Below are 16,785 nucleotides of genomic sequence, written 5' to 3'. Positions count from 1 at the left end.
CAGGATTACCATCCTGCCAGCCAAGCCATAAAGGAAAAATGATTGGAGTACAGTAGGAAGGCTAACTTCATCTTTTTACTTGAAGTCAAGTTTAATTATTTATGTTTCCCGAGGAAAATAAAACCAGAATGGTAACTATGCATTCTTAGTTTAATAGAGGACTCATTTCAGATTCTGCAGCGTTAAAATACAACCAGTATATCCTGTCTAGAAAAACAAAAGCAGGAGAGACCCAATAGATAGATAAAAGCACAGAGAGACAGATAAATACATCTCTCCCTACCTCTGCAAAAAAAGGAGCAAAATAATGAGGAATTTTATAATTACAAAGAGGTCTAATTATTTATTGCACTTTGAAGATAAATTAATTCTTAATTTAAGAGTTGCTATATAGTTTTTAATGTAAGCTGTATGCAAGTGATAGAAGTTCTTATTATGTTATCAACCAAAAAGACAAGACACAAACAAACTGGGCTGTTCTTTTAACGTTAGAAATGCTCTGAATTTCTACTGCAAAATCTAATAGATGACACAAGTTATACTTCACATTATCAGTAAATACTACCATAACCTCACCATGAAGCAACACAGGTTGTCATATCTAGTTACTACTTTCTTAGGAAATAAATGACTTCTGGTTATCATGGGCCGATGTGACATGACAGTGTAAAATCCTATTGCAGTCTGTGGTGAGCAGGATGATAACATATGTCACCACTCTACTAAACCTGTGAAAATCCCTTGGAATTCCTATTTATTAAACCTCATCTTTGCCACTCTGTGCAGTGCAGGGCTCCTTCCCTGGTTGCAGTGCAGAGCTGCTGACTGTTAATTGCTTCTGTGGGTTCCATTTCAATAGCAATCAACCTTAAACAGACCAGTGCAAACTCTCTTTCTAGAAATGCTGGGAGCATTTTTCAGAAGAAAAGTGTGCTGCTGAATTACCTCAAGGACAGCTCTTTAGCCAGCTGTGTCACCTGCTTGCAGTCTCTTAATTCAACTAACTTTAGCTCACAATTACAGCACAGCTGACCCGTGCTAAAAGTCCATTACCTGCATTTAGGCTCTATTTACCTAACAGTTCTTATCCTCTTTATCACTCTATCTCTCACTTTTAGTCTTCTTTTTCTTACTGCAGATGTTCTTAATGGGGAATTATCCTGAAGAAATACTGTGAGGAAAATTATGATTAACCAGCCTCTGTGTAATAGATGGAAGCAGTTCCTGCAGAACTGTCTTTGCAAAGCAAAGCAAAAGGCAAACTGAAAAATTCAACTCCAGAGTTAAAAACCTCTGAGTTCATACAAATGGCCAATCCCTTTTTTCACCTTTGCCAAACTGATGTCCCACAGCAACAAGCTCCACAGTGTTTGAGGAGGATGTGTCCTGCTTAAAATTTCCCTGGGTGTTCTTATCATCCATGACAAGATCCCAATCATCCTTACCAAGGTGTTATTTCATTTTTGTATCATATATATCATATATCATATTTGTATCCCATCTACCCTGCAGCTTTCTGGGAAGCTGGTGATGCCAATTGGTCCAGGCTTTTTTCCTTATCCTTTGCATATTTTTGCATGGAGCTGCTTCTACTTTTGCAAACCTTCTTTTTGCAGTTGGTGGCCAGGGTGGCACTTGCTGTTTGAAATGCAGAGGACAATCAATTTAATGACATTAAAGAGGTTTTCATATTATTCTTCCTTCCTGTACCAAAATTTTCCACTATAGCTGCATGCCAAATGGAGGCCATTATTGCATTCTTGACAATGCTCTCTGGGTCCTTTGCCTTCGATACAATTAATTTAGAACACACCAAGGTGTAAAAATAGATTTTTAAAAACCCCAACCTTGTAAATTACATTAATTTGTATATATCAACATGGAACTTAACCTGCCATCAGACTGATCATTCACCTGACTTGTTTATTTTCTTCTGAAGTTTCTTATTACCCTCTCCAGATTTGATTAACCTGAATAATTTTGTGTCACCTGCAAATTTTATCACCTCAATGCTCATCCCTTTTTCCAGTTCATTAAAAAAATATATTAAACTGTGGCAGTCCTGCTGCAGAAAAGGACACACTTGATGTCAGATTCTACTGTAGTGAAAACTGAGAAGTCATTCCTGCCTCCTTTTTATAGCTCTGGGTTGGATTGATCCATGACAAAAACTAAGTGAAAGCTTTTTGGTCTGATAGCTATGGGAAGTTTGTTGGGCATGGAGTTTCTGGTTTTGTTTCCAGCTTTGTGACTGCTTAATTTCTTTACATTTTGGGAGGGTTAGAAAGGCTAGACTTAGATGATTAAGCAGTTTATCCATATTTTTTATGACATATCCAATGAGTTCTAATAGATGAATTGAAAAGGTAATGTCCTGATGGATATGGAAAATCAGAAAGACAATTTTTATTTACCAGATCAGGTTCACTTAAAAGTAGTGCTTCTGTTATCCCAGCTTTGGGATTGTTCTGAAACCTCTGGACATTTCAAAATGCATCTTTATTTAGAATATTCATCTGAAGGGGCCAACTTAATTCCTTCAGAATATTTGTCATTTATGTCTGAGAGGACACTCAGCACACTTGGAGCCTCCTTTGTCCCTTTCAGAAAGAAGCAACTTGGGGATTTAGTAGATGGAAGCTAAACAAGTTTCACTGATGCTTCCCTAAAAGTGGAAAGTAATCCTCTAAGTTATTATTAATATTTAACTCCAAATCCTGATGCTCTGTAATTCCTTTAAAAGGAAACTGTGTTATTATTTTCCCAAGAACCTGGGTTACATTGTATTATACACAGAATTAGTATGTCTGCCTGATAATTATGTAACCTCACATCACCTTATACCTGCCTGGAACCCACGGTACAGAATTTTTTCCATGTGTTGGATTTTCGGAGCTCTTTGAACTCTGAGAGCTCAATACAAAGAGTGGAAGTATTTTTACACAAAGGAGTCCTTTCACAAGAAGGAGTCTGAACCTCTTTGCTGGATTATCTGCCTTATACAAGATCACTGACAGAAAAATTCCCAGCCAAGGGTTGCACATACCATTTTTTGGGTTCTAAATCCCTTGAAAATGTATATTGCTTTATGCAAATGGTTTCAAGATATGTACACTGAAATTCTTTTGGTGAGCTGATGACTTTAGGACATCTGTTCATATGAGAAGAGAAGGCTGGGGGGGGGGGAATCTCAACGTGCATAAACATGTCATCAGAGGAAATGAAGAATAAGGAGCCAGACTTTTCCCAGCAGTGCCCACTGACAGGACAAAAGTGTGATAATGGACACAAAAAGTGTAATGTACAGTCTGAACACAAGAAAACCTTTGCCCTGTGAGGATAGAAAAACACTAGAACAGGCTGCCCAGAGAGGTTGTGGAGTTCATTGGTGGTGACTGGCAACAGTCCTGGGCAACCAGCTCCTGCCAACCCTGCTTGGGCCAGGGGCTTGGACTAAAGGATCCAAGAGGTCCCTTCCAACCTCCACAAGCCTGTGGAACTGCATACAGAACACTGAATGATTATGATTTTAAATGATTTCATGGTAGCTATGACTACCAGTGGACAGTCTAAACACAGGAACTAATTAACAATTCAAACAGAATTCACAACCAGCCAAGCCAAACACTAGAAGGGAGTAGTTGAGTCTTTGGTGAAGCTCTGAATTTCCAAACCACTTAACTCTGTTTGAAGATGGTCCTTCACAACCTCTGAGATGCTTCTACACATTTACAAAGTTTATACCTAATACCTCTTCTCCGTGCATAGATTGAGTCCGATCTTACAGGTCCAGTGAGGAATATGAACTGTCAGAATTTCAAAACATTTCTCTCTCAAGCAATGAGAGAGGTGATAAATCCACCATTTACTGGTTCCATCAGCAACAATTCAGTTCCTTGTCTCGGTGTAGTTACATCCCCGAGACATGATTTTGTGGGTGAGAATGTGAGAAACCCTTTAATAAGAGCTAATGCCTCGTTATTTTGCCCAGTAAAATCATAGAATAGTCCTAATTAAATCATTAAACCCTCGTGCTCTTTTGTACAGACTACCTTTTTCATAGTACAAATGATGAAAATGTTTCAACAATGGGACTTGAAATATTTCTGAAGGAATCTTTCTCCCATTGTTGCACATTAGACATGTTTTATGAACTATTAGTGCTTAGGGTGTGAAGAAGAGACTTCTCACTTCTTCCAAAGCAACATAAGTAACATATGGAAGCAGAACACAACAGAGAGGAAATGTTTATGAGTTAGAGGAGCACGTGCTACCAGCACCAACTTAAATAAGAGGTATCAGATATTTCTGATGAGGAAAATCTTTGTGTAAGGTGAAATGGGCTCCATTCTGTTCCTTTTGTTCCAAAGATGAGATGGATTTGAAAAACCTACCTGGCTCCTTGATTCAAGGACTCGCCACATGAGATAATCTCCAGCACATTCCTATTGGCAAGCAGATCTTTCACCCTTTTTTCTCCATGCATTACAGAAAATATTAAATCAGTTTGGTGTCCATAAAAACTTTTGATCCTAGGAACAGCCTAGGGTACTATCATTATCTTCAGGAGAACCATTTGTAGGCCTTCAGTAGGTAGCACTAATTTAATTTCTTTGCTAGAGAAAAAGTGGCTGATTTTCTAGATCAATATTTGATTGAATATGTTTGAAATGGCAGCAGATAAAGGCCCCTTTTTCTGGCCCAAAGAGTTTTTGAACCACAGAGGTATACTGTTCTAGCTCCCCTGGGATCTGACTGCAAGGAGGTCTCAAAGATCTGTTAGAAACCTTCCTGCTGTTCCTTGTGTTCTTCCAGCAAGACTTTCTAAAGGTTGAGATGAGAAGAAAGAAGATCAAGAACCAAAATGTCTTTATATCCATTTTTTAATCTTTCCTGGTGCTTCTCTTAACTAAAAATAATCGTTTATAACACCAGTTTACAAAAAAACTCCTCTAATAGGATCATGTGAAGGGAAGGAAAAAAGTGAGGGCCAGGCCTTCAGATTTGCTTTAAGAAGATGCTCCAACAACTTTTGCAAGCCATTGACATTTGAGGGCCTTTTTCTCTTTCATGACACTAATTAAAGCAGAATATCAATGTATCATCACCTTGAAAGTGATCTATTAAAGAGATGTGCTCAAGGCTGGAAAACCAGGGCAATGGCCACATGTTGTAGAACTTCAGAAGAAAAGTTGCCCAGTTATGTTAAATAACTACAGAAAAGCATGAAAGCGATAAGATATTCTTAAACAATGATAAGAGGTGCTGTTGAAAGAGTGGCACGATGTGAGAGCCTGCACCAGTCCATTCCATAGGAATTCCTGCCAGCCCCATGCACACACAGGCCTCCCCCTCCCTCAGCCCCACAGAGAGCAGCGCTCGTGTTCGTGCTGGGCACGCGGAGAGCTTTCTTTAAATCTTCAGGGCCCCGAGGAACGTTTCTCAGAATGAGACAATGAAAGATTGTGGATGGAAACTTCTTGTACAATTGAGATAAGAAATGCACCCAAAGAGTAAACCATATTGCCTGTCTTGACTACACGGATAGCTTGATGTTACATGATTAACAGCCTGTGTACCTCTACATGATAAAATCCATTCGTCTTAACATTAAAATGTAATTTTTGCTTCGTAATACTTTACTTAGAGCTTTGATTTTGCTTTTAAAATAAGTATGTTTAACTTGCTAATAATGTGGATGGACTCTCTTAATATACAAATTAGAAAGAAAACTATATCAAAGATAGTGAAAGCATGTGGTGCCCTATCAGTCCTGATGATAGAGGTTCTTACTCATCTGCTGCAGAGTCTAATATCAGTTTTTCTGTGAGCTTTATAAATATTATATTATTTGCAGGGATCCAAAGTCCTCTGGTTTAAAAATGCCTTTTCAATTACTCAGTATTTGAGCAACATTGAATACTACTTTAATTTATTTCACTGTGAAGTAAAACGCATCCCCATAAGCCAAAACTGTGTAAGATGCACCAGTAGCTGTTCTGTATGTCATTTCAGTGACCCTGGCAAAGACTTTCAGTCTTTTAATTTCTTTTAGAAGCAGCAAAAATGCACCAACATTTCTGTTAATCTCTTGGGAAATAAAGGAGAAAAAAAATCCCTCCCAGTCTCGTATCTACCCTTGTAATTTAGAAAGGTAGCTCTGGTAACTCCAGTGCTTTGTATGTAAATAAATTGTTGGTTGCTCATTACTTCATGAAAAAAAATAAAAATTAGCAGCTTTGCCACCCACTATTTCTGCATCAGAGCTGAATGAATAGATAATATCAGAAACACCTCATCCAGTTGCTGTACCAGGTTCTGCTAACCGAAACCATAAGCCTCCAGCAGCGAAGTCAGATACCCAATAGTCTCTGCATGGATCAAAGTAAGCCAAACAAAATCTATGTTTTGTACCTGCTCCCAATACGTCTGGGAAGCACTGTTAATGAAAAATGAGGTTGATGTACCTATTGCACACTTTTGGATTATTGTTCACTGCCATCAATCTGAAACCTAATGAAACAGAGACCACCTACAGTGGAGGGATATTGTGTCCATCTGACAAACTGCATCCAATTTACGAACTGATGGGATGGCATAAGCTGCCACTGGTCAGATGATTTCCAGCTCCTGATTGGTCATACATTAAGCGTTAGGAACGGGGCAGTGCCATTTCCACTCTCGTTCTCTGGCAAGAGTAGAAGTATCACACAGTCCCCCATAATTCTGGGATAATGATGGCACGCAAAGTGCCCGTTTCTCCCCGCTGTGGACACAAAAATCGTAGGAGACTTGGCTTCTGCAGCCTGTCTTTATGGAATTAACAAAGAAATACGCTTGCCATGACATATATTGAACCTTTGCAGCGCCTTTCCGGGGAACTTTACGGGCACATGTGTTATGTGTGTCACAACCAAACTCTGCAGGAAGAGATAAAATAGTGCACACATCACACAATGGGTATAAGCAATGGGCAACCCAGGCTCCAACCTGCACAGCACACATAGGTTTTTCCAAAGAAAAATGCTGACTCTCTAAATGGAAGACGTTTTAGTTTCTGCACCTGTTCTGCTCGGTATCTTGTTAGGCTGCTTCTACTTCTACTATATGTCATACTAATAGGGAGAAGCAAAACAGGGAGAAATTATGATGGATATTAGTTGATCCTCTTGTTATTGCTAGATGTGATTATTGCTTTTTCCTGCTTGGGCTCCCTCAGTGTACTCCTAACAGAGTGCAGCTTATTAAAAAGCTCTGCTGTTTAAGTTTTACTGGCATAATAACCAGCTCTCTCTTTATGGTTGTTCTGAAGTCGATTCACTGGCCACCTGTCAGTTTGTGAAATAAATGCTAGGTTTTCCTAATGACTATTAAGATTTTTCCTGGCTTTTTCTCCCGTCCTATCTCTCTGAACTTGTCCAGTGCTGTGCTCCTGCTCGTGATTTATGCTTAGCAGGTGTTTGTTTGCTATGGGTTTCTAAATGTTGGCTTCCTACTGCAAGGAAGGAATGGGAAGGTGGGAATGGCTTTATTATATTCTGTATATTGTTCCACAACTCTGCAATGGATTTCCAGCTGACACTCTCTGTGCTGCCTCGTATTAAGCCACAAAACCCTGTCTGCATCAGCAATATACCAACTAATGCAAGGGAATTCACAGTTAAGACTGAAGCTCTGTTATTAACTTGCTATATTGTGCCTGGGTATTGCTGCACAGATTGTTTGGTACATCCCAGGATTGCTGCAGTAGGTAAACAGAAGCAGGTGAACCCACAATACAGCTTCAGTCTTCTCCAGGAGATTCTGTGCCCGACTGTTTCAACCAGCCCTTTTATCTTTCGCTGAATTTTGGCAACTTAAATTTTATCTTTTGCTATTTCAGTTTTTCAGCTTTAAAATGTTTGGTTTGTGATCCAGTACAAAATATCCTTAGTGATCTCTTGTGCAAATACATAAAAGGTTTAGCTAACTTGTTTTAATTGACATAATTCACATAATAGTTTAGATCTACAATGCTAAAAATCATGGCAATTAGTTAATTAGAGCAACCCAATTTTAAAATCATATTACTTACCTGATAAAGTGTAAATGTTCTTGTCAGAAACATTCTAGTGTTTGTCATAAGTGCTTTTTGCCCCTAATTCTCACAGCCATTATTCACTCTAGAGAGGATAACTGCTGCTGTGAAGTTGTGGATGGTTCAGCATTACTACTTGTTTTCGATCCTGTACCTTCACAAACGGTGCAATACTGCAAAAATCTTACCTTTCCTTAGTCTGCAAAAGCCTCTGAGGCTGCTGCTGTCACCTGGGGGGTTGTTCTCCGACGCCTCCTGAGTCAGCAGGAACAAATTTTATAGCCTTCACTGGGCTTTGGGTTATTCTGCATTTTAATACACCTTTCCCAGCACAGCTCCCCCTTTTCCCCAGACAGGTCCCACTTAGCCAGCAGTCATCATTTTTTCCTGTCCTGCAGGGGCTCCATGGCATTTTGGTCACCTTTTTCCCCCAAGTCAGGTCTTGCTTTTTGCCAGTGCTGCTGACTGAGCATGATTTGGGGCCTCCTTTTATTATGACATTCTCCTGTTGTTGCTCGTGTTACCTCAGCAGTCACTGGCATGGTCTGTAGTTGACTCCTACAGTTTTATAAAGTTTTGAGTGCATACAAGTTTATTTACTATCTGACTTCCCTTCATATCATTGAGATATACACTAGAGCAGAGACTGGCTGTCATTTACCAGCAAAAGGTTGTTATTTTTGTTGTTAAGTGTGTGCCTGCTGTTTTGACAATAACTCTTCTGTTTCCTTGTCTCCTCTGCTTAAACTTCCGAGCATAATTTAGAAGGTCTTCTGAAGACTGCTGCTTATCAATATTTGTTAGCTCCATTTTGTAACTCTCGTTTGAGGAAGGTGTCATTTGATTTATTTCTTTATTTGGATATTTACTGCTCTCTAATAAGAGTACCCAGTCAATGCTCTGGGCTCCACTGACAACCTTTTAAATATGCACATAAATAAATAGAATTTCCAGTTGTCACAGGATCCATCAGAGAGTCCAACAACAAAATGGATGTAACAAAAATAATTTGTCCCTACAAAGTGACTGATAGTTCCAGTGGCCCCAATGGAACAGGAGCTGTATATCATTACCATGGAACCACAATGACATCACCAACCCCTTCCACTTGTATTCCTACAGGACAGGGAGAAGGAATGGGCTGAAGGTGACAAAACATGATCTTATAACATGAGGAAAGGCACCTTGCAACAGTTCTAAGAGGGATGTTCTTAATATCTGTAGGAAAACTTGAGAAAGAAATCTGAATGTAAGAGACCCTGATTGCATCACTTTAATCATTAGTCTTCATGTGGTGCACCAATTTAGGTGGATTTTCCCATAATTTTATTGGTTTGAAAAGAGCACAGCCAAGCTTATAACAGGCCTAGTTGGTGTTATAGCAACAAATGTAACAAACCACAGCCAGACAGAGTCACACACACGTGTGGGTTTGTAAAACCTGAGCTCTGGTGTTGTACCACAGTGGAATCCTGTTTTTCTCCCAAAGTCTGCAACAATGCTGAATTGAGCAGAGAGACTGTACTGAGAGAGGGACTTTCTTTATATAGTGTTTGAATCACCTTCCTTTTAAAATGCTGCTAAGTGTGAAATTAGTGTTGTCCCTCAAAGTGCATCAGAATAATTGTCAGTAATTGAACACAGTTTGGGGGCTAATTACACAAAAATTGATATTAAAAGAATACTACAGGATTGATTGAGTTTTGCAGTTCATATTTAGTTTGCAAATTACTAGAGTTGAAAGGCTGTGGTAAGAAACAATAAAAATCCATTCAAAGCTGCTAAAGCAAATTAAGGTTTACTACTCCTTTGAAAGACAAATGATCCAAGTGAGGTAATGTAGGGAGAACAGTAAAAATGTTCCTGAAATTTACCATAGATTTTAAATATCAGGTGTTTCAGGATGGTGGTGTTGAACACATTTAATTTTCCCAACGAATTTCTGTTTAAATGGTTGGGGGTTTTGCTTTGGGTTGTCTTTAAAATGGGAAGAAATACTTTCTTTATGTGTTTTGTTGAGGATCTGTGAGTCAGAACGTGCCAAGATGTGAGATGTCAGTTTGGGGAAGAATTTTTAAACACCAGCTGATCAAATTATATATAAAGTGTCATAAATAAATGACATTTTGACAGAAGTAGAGCTTTTTAAGTCTGAACTTACCACTGTTCCTTGTGCTGGAAGGAATTTTGTGACCCCAGAAGCAGTTGAGGTGCTCCCAAATGTTCCTGGAAGAAGTCAGAAGCACGGAGGGTCTCAAGGTCCGTTGAGTGTTTCGTTGCAACCAGAAATTGCTGGAGAGTCAGGGGAAAAAAGGAAGTCAAATAAACATTTATCTACTACAAAAATTGATTGAAACAGAAACATTTTCTTTTTAAACTGGAAGCATGGGAACACCACTAAGTGATATTTTGAACATACATGTGACAGTGCAGAATGTTTAAGATGTAAATATTTCACTCATGGAACATTTGAAAGGCTGGATTGAAACCATTTATTTCTGTTGTTTTTTTTTTTAATTGAAGCTTATAAATATTGTGAAGAAGACAATAACCTTTTCAGATTTATTTTCCTATAAAAATGTTATTTGCTCTTTATAAAAATATCTAGAGAAAGTTTGTCAGAATGATTGCTGACGTTTTTCTCTTACTGAAAAATGGTAACTCTAGAAAAAAATTATTACAATGACATTTTAAATAAATACAGTCTAGAGAAGTATAAAATAAACATTCTTGTAAAATATTTTAAAAATCTAGTAAATTTTGTGGTCCATGTAATTGTTTGGAGGGTGAATATCTTGGTATAATTACTTATCATTTTACAGGATTATTTTATCAAGTAATTTGGATATTACAAAAACAGTGAATATTTACATTAAGAACAACAATATTTCTAAATGAAATAACAAGTTTTGGGAAAATAACTGAAAAGCATCTGAGTTAAAAAAAACCAAAAAATATTTCTCCCAATAAATACAAAGTTCTAGCTAAACAATTAAAAAAAAAAAAAAGCAAAGAAAAATAATCCTATCAGGATTAAGAGTATGAAGAAAGACTGCATAATACTTGCAACCTCTAAATGAGCATAAATAAGGAATTCAGAAATAGTTTGTGATGTTATAAATAAAGGCAACACGATAATAGTTTTATAAGTGGCGTGAAATGTCACAGTGGTAAATACAGGCAACAAATCTAACAGCCACTCACTGCTCAGGTACTAAACTACTAAATACTAAGGTAACAGAATTCTCAAACTTCTTTTAGTGCAGAAAAGTTTCTTGCCTAATGCCCAAGAAATCAGGATTCTTTTAAAATAAAGAATATCCCCTATACAAATGATTATTTTGATAAATCCCACTGTCCTCGCTGAAACCTTATTTTATATTAACGGTTCTGTTTGGAGAAATTGGTGAGTTATTGTGAGTGTTCTGTTTATCACTGCCATTTTAAAACAGGCTTAACTGAGATTTGAATGCTACATTCCTGGCAGCAATTTGCACTGCTGTGAATGTTGCCTTCTCTTTAGCTGCCTTAGAAATACGAACCCAAGGTCAACCTGAAAACAGATTTTCCTTAAAAATAATCCTTCCTTACAAGCAGCTCACACAGATCACTGACTAGTACAACATAACTGTAAAATTACGCAGTTTCACCAGGAAAATCTTTCAAGCTTTCAATAGCTTCAAGGTCATGTAGTTTGAAGAAGGAAACTTCAAAGATCATCCCCAAATCCGAGTCCTTTTATATGACTGCGCTCATAGCAAAGCCCCTCCCTGTTTTCTTTGTGGTCTTTCATGATTTAATTAGAAACATCTTTAAAAAATGACTTTTTTTTTTACTGTAGTAGTATAACATCTGCATTTTCAGCAGTATGTTGCTTAATCACATTGGGTTATAAAGTGAAATTCTTAGTACTCAGTGTAATATCTTGTAGAACCCAAGCGTTTGGTCTTTTAGTGTCCCTGACTCATCAGCTTACATTCTTTCATCAACATTTTAATAGCCATTCTTAAAAGTGTAATTTGGTGGATAATTCTCTAAACCTGTTTCAGTTTTGTTGTTTCTTTATAAAGTTATATCCCTGCACGTGTTTTCTCTCTGTGATTACTGCACCTGAAACCAATTTCAAGCACAGACTTAAACCCAGGGCCAGAACAAGCTCAGAAGGTGATAGAGCTGTGCTGGGTTATGTTGTGTTCTGAATCCTGGGCAAGAAAATTTTGTCATTGTCAAGAATTTCACTTTTAGCTCTGATTGAAACGTGCTTTTTTATTATATACCTCTAATATTATATATCTAATGCACTGTATGTAGTGTCATTTGAGTATAAAGGAGGGAATCCTGGTTTAACCCCGTGCTCAGTCCCTTTGTGCTTTGCTGGATGTGGCTCTTGCTGTTGACAGTTTCTGTCTCTGTTCCCTTGTAGACTCTGAAAATCAACTACCAGCACATGATCTGGGTAGAGCATTTATTCACTTATTCACGTCTTTCTAGGTAATGAGATTGAAATAAAAATCCCTCCAGTAAAGTGAGATATCTACGAATTTTGGATCAAAATTTCTCTGAGGATAGCACCTACTTAAACCTGTACCTGATCTGGACAGCTCTGAAATAAATATTTTTTACATGTTTACTTAAATATTTTTCTTGGCTATGGGGAAGGGTAAATAGTCATGGTAACTGGGCTCTTTAACACAAGCAAGTTAACTATAAGAATAATTATTTCCTTATTCTCAATTCACAAGTAGTTATCATAGAAACCAGGGGACTGACTGAGGAAGCCCAAAAGAAAACTAGCGTTGAATTATTTGTGAGATCTAACATCACTGAACTGCATAAAGTTTAAAGAATCTGAAAAAATCCCCCAAAATCAAAACCCTCAACCAAATAAAAACATTTGATGTTGAACCTGAAACTTGCAAACATACTTTAAGTTCTGATTTGAAAAGGGACTATGCAGTACTGACTTTTTCAGTAGCTGTGTGCACTATGGAAGCCATATGTGCCTACTTGGTTTTTTTAACCACATTCTGCAAAAAGGCCAAAAAACAAGATGGTATTTTCTTCCTAAGTGTTAAAAAAAAAACAACAAACCCAACCCAAACTGCATATAGATCTCTATTACATATTTAATGACACAAATATGTTGCCATAAGAATAAAGGAATGTACCGGGAAAGGAAAAACCAAAATCAGAATTTTTGTCCTTATTTTCACATGGTGTTGCTGAAATCTTCATGTCTTGGCATGCCCACTTCTCACTTTCTTAAGAAAAATCTTTAAAGCACTTTGGTCCTTGAAGCACTGTTGGACTGAACATATGCTTTTGACCCACAAGTGACAATTATGAAGCCTTGTTCCAAAGGTGGAAGGACTCTGCATTGCAGCTTATATTACTAGTTAATTCTTTGAAAGGTAATAATCAGAGCCATTGTCTGAACTCAATCTCATTACACATGAGGAAATCTGGAATAAAGCTACTGCAGGCAGGTTAAAGGCAATGAACTAGATCAGATTTATATTGGCTCGGCTGAGATCATAAATTGGACCTGTAACTGGACCTTTAGTTTTAAATAAAACATTTGCAATTGGCTGTTCTGCCCAGGGAACAGACAACTGTATCTTGCCAGAGTTCTGAACCTGTTAGAATTAGCTGGGAGAGAGTGGCTAGATGATGAACATGGAATTCCAGAAAAGAGAGAGAAGAAAAACTGGAAATAGGAAAGTGCTGAATTTGAAGTAGATTATCCTTAAACTTGCATCTGCATTAACAGTGTTTATGGACCAGGAGGAGTGTGAATTTAAAGTAAAATATGTGTTGATGAGGGTGTGATGTCCATGTCATGCTTTTCTTCTTTTTGCTTTAAAAAAGCTGTAGTTGGGTTCATTTGACTGAATGGCCATTTGCAGCTGGACTGCATTAGATGCATTTCAGCATTTTCCACTTCAGTTTAATCCAAAAGGAATTTGGTTCATGTGCTTCAATACCACATCATGATGTGAATCAAAGTACAGGACACCAGGACAATCAGAGATTCACTTCAAAAGCACAGTGCTGATGTGAACTGAAATGGCTCTAAAATGAGAAGAACTCTCAGGCACAGAGAGGTGTTTGTAGGCTTTGTTGAAGGTTGTTTATACTCTCAGTGGAAACTCTTAGAAAAAGGCCTTGAGTGAACCTTCCTTAGAAGAAGACAGGGCAAGACAGCCTGTAAATGTACTGCTTTAAACAAAGAAATAAAATTATCTCGTGAAGATCAAACTGTGCTTGCTGGTTTTTATCCAGCCAATGTAAGAATGGTGTATAAGACATCTCTTAGGACTGAATTTCTCCTAAAGGAATTTTTTTTTAAAAGAAACAAGGACTTACTGAGATAACATTAACTCTCCTGCTGCCCTTTAAGAGAAAACATCAATTGCAGTGCAGATACTTTTGGTCCAAACCAGCTAACCTGGTTAAGGGCTGAAAGAGAAGCTTTTGCTCCCTTTCACAAGACATTTTCCATGTGCAGTGCAGATGAAAGCCCTGATGTGCTGATGGTGCTGTTACACCCAGATGGGCCAGCAAGTCAACTTGCAAAAGAATCCCAAGTTAGTTGCTAACAGGTCATCTCCAGGGCAAGGCAGGAACTGAGGAATCCTTCAAAGAGAGAAGGCTTGATAGGATGCTCACATGGTGACTGGACTGTCTTGCCCACGCACCTGCTACAGGCACCTCAGCTCCGGATTTGTGCTTCCAGAGCTTGTCTGGAAAAGGCCATGTCATCTGTTTAAAGTGCCTTCATTGAGTATTTAATCAGCCTGGATGGCTTTGGTAGAAGCAGGAAGATCTGCTGTGTTCTGAAGAAGAAGGGGTTTGGGCACAGAAGGGACAGCTGGGCCACCAGTGTCCTCAGCGCTTTCAGCAGTGCAGCTCTGCATGGAAGGGGTGTCTGTCTGTCCTGGTCTGACCCGGGGGCACAAAGCTGGGAGTTAACTGTGCCCTGCAGAGACAGCCTAGATGGAATTAGTTCTTTTGTTTAAGAATAAACTGAGTCTAACCTCTGCTTGGGGATGTGGTTCCTTCAAGACAAAAAGGCAAATAACTCAGTTACATTTAGAAAAATGGCTTTAATGAAGAGGAAAATGGCATTTAATCTTTCGGTGCATCCTGCATTTTATGAGTAAATTTCATGGGAAACTGTGTAAGTGGAACATAATTATTTTTAAAATAGAATCCTTTCTTATTAGCTACATAACTGTCGTGTGTACACAAAGCACCCTGCTGAACAGACAAAAGACTGGAAAAGTTTCCTGGAGAGTTTCTGCTATTGAAAGAATAAAAATTGAAGCAGTGGGATGAACTTTTGGTTCACAGACTCAAATACTGAATGTTAAACCTGGCTGAGAGAAAATCACTTTATTCTGATAACCGGATTAGTTAGAACAAAAATAGAGAAAATTAAGAACTGAAGAGCAGAAAATTAAGGTGGAATGCAATTTAAAGAGTAAGTAGATGATGTAGGCTTTCATTTTCATCCCCCCTAGTGTCCAGCTAATTAAAATTACAATCAAAATGAAAGTCTAAACTTGTAAATATCTTTAGCTAATGATTTTGTCTTTTTAATCATCTTCACATTCAAAGACTTTATTTTATTCATTTAGAGCTTTACAATAAAATGAAATTGTTTTCCTCTAGTAAAATCCTTTTAATTTTCGTTATCTGTTTCTTTTTTACATCATACATTATGTATTCTTCTCTTTTCTTTCTAATTTCTGCACAGTATTCTCTGCTCTTATAGTCTGTGCTCCTCTTAGGCACTTACTTAAAACAGTTTTAGCACTTTATTACATTTAACTTTATAATATAAACTCTTTGCTTAGTGTAAAATCACTGGAGTTGCATCTTCTGGCTTTCTTAATTTAGACAAAGAGTAACTTTCTTCATAAGGTGCATATACAGTGAAGTTTTAAGCCATAATCCCATAATATTATTATTCTGTCTACATTTAAAATTTCTTTGCTTCTGAGACAAATAATGGATTTTCCCCAATTTATCAATGGGTATTTGTCAATAATGGCTGGCTTTTTCTGCGAGTTTTGAGGCAACTCTTTAAAATGGTTCAAGAGTTAAAAGTAGTTAAACATAATCATAATGAACTGGGTAGCAAGGACTTACCTTTCTGACCTTGGTGTTCTAAAAATCCTGACCTTAGTGTTCTAAAAATTAGTGTTTACTGAGAGTATACTTAGCACTTCCCAACACTCTGGGAATAGGGAGTAGTTTTATCATTTAAAAATGCAAAGTTAGGTCCTCTTAGTTTTGCATGCTTATTTCACTGTGCAGTTTATAAAAATGTATTTTGTTTTGCTTCAAAATTTTTTTTTATTATGCAAGTTTTCTAAATTGTGGTGAAGCAACCTGGAAAATGATGCTCAGTTTTTTACTTATCTGGGAAGATTTACGCTGTCAGTCATCACTCTGGTAACTCTGAATTATCTCCAGGTAAAACCTATTAGCAGCACAGAAGACTCTCAGAATTGTTATGAAGTGTCTGACAAACGTTTTAGGGGTTACAACATCTCTAGCTGGAAGAAGGCCTTTTCATTTGTTGATCTGTGCTTTGATTTTCTTGGGAATTAACAGGAAGGCGTGTTAGCATTACAGTGTTACCTTTTTGTGAGATAATGATCAGTTTTATGTTGGTGGATGAATACACATCTCTCCTGAAA

General features: G+C 37.7%; 1 long non-coding RNA gene across 2 annotated transcripts in view; it reads right to left on the bottom strand.

Moving 5' to 3' along the window:
- The window catches only part of LOC113991669, a 160,256-nt gene that overhangs the window by 139,034 nt on the left and 4,437 nt on the right, over positions 1-16,785 (bottom strand). For both annotated transcript variants that reach the window (XR_005565207.1, XR_005565205.1), the window contains exons 3-4: positions 10,239-10,369; positions 8,266-8,332 (exon numbers count right to left, since the gene is read on the bottom strand). This is a non-coding gene — a long non-coding RNA (uncharacterized LOC113991669). The remainder of the gene's footprint in view (positions 1-8,265; positions 8,333-10,238; positions 10,370-16,785) is intronic.

Source organism: Pipra filicauda, unplaced genomic scaffold (genome assembly GCF_003945595.2).
Source record: "Pipra filicauda isolate LSUMZ 115617 unplaced genomic scaffold, ASM394559v2 scaffold118_size2161507_pilon, whole genome shotgun sequence".
Taxonomy (NCBI): Eukaryota; Metazoa; Chordata; class Aves; order Passeriformes; family Pipridae; genus Pipra; species Pipra filicauda.
This window is presented reverse-complemented; position numbering and strand designations above follow the sequence as displayed.